This window comes from Aptenodytes forsteri, unplaced genomic scaffold (assembly GCF_000699145.1).
Source record: "Aptenodytes forsteri isolate BGI_AS27 unplaced genomic scaffold, ASM69914v1 Scaffold108, whole genome shotgun sequence".
Classification (NCBI taxonomy): domain Eukaryota; kingdom Metazoa; phylum Chordata; class Aves; order Sphenisciformes; family Spheniscidae; genus Aptenodytes; species Aptenodytes forsteri.
In genome coordinates, this window is record NW_008794448.1 from 580573 (window position 1) to 584118 (window position 3546).

Below are 3546 nucleotides of genomic sequence, written 5' to 3' on the forward strand. Positions count from 1 at the left end.
TATTTTTTCCAACATAACTACCAGAAATGGGAAAAAGCTGCTCCCACAAATATTCAAATTTAAAAATAAACTAGCTTTGGTCAAGCTGATTTGCATTTTTGTTTTATTTCTCCCTCAGTATTCAACTGACAGATGTAAATTGCAGGAAGTCTAATGAAAAGACTAATGAAAAGTGTGATGAAACATTCCTGTTTACAAAAAGTAATTTCTAAATGCAGAAGTATGATTTTGATTAGTAATTAGGGAATCACCTGTTCAGGAGTATAAACAATACCACATGACTTATGCAACCAGGTACACATACCCAGCATGAACAGCATTTCAGTTTGAATAGAGCTACCTTTGATAACCTTTTGAAATAAAAGAAACTTCATAAAGTTCATAAAGTAATAAATACATTTGAAGAAATCATTATCTGTACAGAATTCTTCGTACAACAAAGAGTCACTATTAAAGTTGAAGATGTTTGATACTATGAAACACACAGACAAGACTGATGGTTCCAAAGATGAGGATTGTTTCTTTGCTGATACAAGAAAACATATTTTAAAATCTTCCTAAATCCTTTAGATAAACCTCACAATGTTTTTATGTTCCCTAGTCTTTTTCATTACAGACATCTGTTGCTTTGCTTTAGTTTCATTATAATGCATTGCACTGTAATGTGATCACTCAGAAGTTAATTTTATCCTTTAACATAGCGTTGTACTTAAATTGACCACGAACTTCTGCATGCATCTCATCTCTAATTTCTTCTTCATTTTTTACTGCTAACCAAGGATACATATCCAGTACTTTTGAAGTAGTACCCTACAATATTCATTGTTTTAATTGTTACTGTCCTTTTAACTGCAGAATCCACTTTCAGATGGAGGATTTATTTAGCTTAGTTCCCATTGGTCTCTCCCTTATATTCACAGAATCATAGAATCATAGAATCATTAAGGTTGGAAAAGACCTCTAAGATCATCGAGTCCAACCGTCCAATATTGCTGCTTTGGAAGCAACTTTAGGCACCTCATGTCTGATATCTGACGGTTTAGTGCGTATTTATTCAGTTTGGTTTTAGTAATTTTCTATATCTAGAAACTTGCCTTTAAAAAAAGTATCTATAATTATTAGTGTATTATCTTCAGATAGTGGAGATAAGGACCAAATTCTATAAAACTTTTGGTCAAACTAGGAGTTAGTGGCACAGCTCCTTTGTCCTAAGGAATGTCTCCCAGCCTTCCACAAAGCTATTGAGATACATTAGAAAGGCAGGAAGTATTTCTGAGGGTTGCATCTTTTGCATGGCTAAATGAAAGCTAGGTATAGTGTATTTCATCAGCTCAATGGTCCCCCTAGCCTAGTACCAAGTCTGAAACAGTGGCAAAGAGTACATTTTGACAGAAGTGGATGTGATCATGGGAAACATACAACAACAGTTCTCCTGATATGTTCTCCCAGCTTCATTTTAACTACTTCAGTGAAGGTTGTATGCAGACAAGTTTGGGAAAAAAACCCCAAACAAATTGGTAATGACTAATACGGTACTTGGAATGTAAACTTTCTAAATGTCTTCTGCTTGATTGCAAGGAACAAAAATAAAATAAACAGTCCCTGACAATATAAATTTAGTAATGTTTTCCTTATTCACTATTTATAAAAGTTTATCTAATTATTACAGCAAAGCATGGTAACAGGATCTCAGAGACTTTTTGCTGAGGTACCTTGAATGTATTAGAATTCTGTGCAGTGGCACAGTGAAATTCAATACCGTTCACTCACTGCAGTAAGTGTGCTTTATTCTGGTTATAGATGGTTGATAAGAACTTAAAGGAAACCGGTGAACTATCCAACCTCAAAGTAGACTTCTACCTGACCATTTCTGGATAACTTAATGAAAAAAATGCACTTTCAGTAACAAACAGGTCGACCGGAACAGGATGAAACTTCTACTAGTGAACAAAGTTTTGTGTTTTCCACAATACACGTATCATAAACGTGACAGTATATATAAACCTGATATATACATATATATGAGGGTTCTGGTGTAATAAAGAGGGTGTGTAAATTATCTGTAGCTTCTGAAAGACATTTCAAATTATTCTGAATCACATTTCCTGCTGCTATATCTACTGCACCTGAAAACACTACCACCTCCTCACAGCCATTCCTTAACCACTATTTGGTTTCACAAATTCTGATTCTTTTCACATACATGTCTGTAGTGTAATTCAAGGACAAATCAATGTAGTCTGTGGTGTTTATGTTCCATGAAAAAAGGGGTTGTTTGCAGTCAAGTGATAGGAAAAGACTCGTATCTTTGGAGATATATCTGAGATTAAGGTAGTACCAAGCTGAAGAAAGTTTCAGAAATGTCTTGCATTTAAAGCCAATGAAAGGCAGAAGACAGCTATCACCATTCCTTATACAGATAGAATACATAACTCAATCCACTGCCCACAAAAGATATATTGGTGCTAATATAATAATAAGTTTCTCTCAATTAAGGAGTGCAGAATTTGACCCAGAGAGAGTGCAAGTGGTTAAATGGAGGAATGTGCTAACAAAAAAGTAGTTAAATAACTACTGCAGTTAAATAATTATCATGCTATCTCTCATTAGAAACAGTCATTTTGTGGTGGTGGGGTGGTTTGTCAGTCGAAACTGATGAGGATTATGGTGCTGTGATTTAAGAAGTCCTTTTGTGACTCACTGATGTGTTAAATGTAAATATATGTGTGGTGCTGAGCACAAGCCAAAATCACTGTTGTGAATAAAGTCTTTGGGTAGATTGGATCCATCTCTGAACAGAGGTGCATCCTTTCTTTGTAAGAGCTCTGGGTTTAAATACAGCTATTCTTCACATCTAAACACAGATCCAAATTTCTTGTTGTGGCGATCTGGCTAATATTACCATGCTGCATTAAAACTGGGTTCTTGCTAGCTGCCCAGGCTTGCATCAACCTTTTGAAAATGTTTTATCTTTCATGATTAGAGATTCCCACATTCATTTTCAGTCAGGAGAAACAAATGTATTTCATCCTAAGAAGTGAGCTAGCACAACATATGCAAGGAAGAGCTGCTTTATGTTCGCGCAGGGAAGGCGAGCGGGCAAGGCAGCCCCATTCCCGGCTCCAGAGGCCAACTCAATTGGTAATCGTAGGCTTCCAAGAAGAGAACCGGCTATGGTTTCCACTTGGCCGAAAGCCGTCGCCAGAAGGAATGTGGCGACACAGACAGAGCTCACACGCAAGCATACAGCTGTCCAGGTCTCTGGCTGCAGGGAGTGCCTGAGCCTGTCAGCTGTGCCGGAGGGCAGCAGAGACACCACCTGTGTGCGGTGTGACCAGGTGGATGATCTGCTCGGCCTGGTGGCAGAGCTGAAGGAGGAGGTGGAAAGGTTGAGGAGTATCCGGGAGTGTGAGAGGGAGATAGATTGGTGGAGCCGCACCCTACCGTCCCTGAGGCAGAGGCAGCAGAAGGAGGCTCCGCGAGAAGCAGAGGATCCCCTGCCTTCTTGCCACCAGGTAGAAAGAGGGGACCTAAGCGACGGGGGGG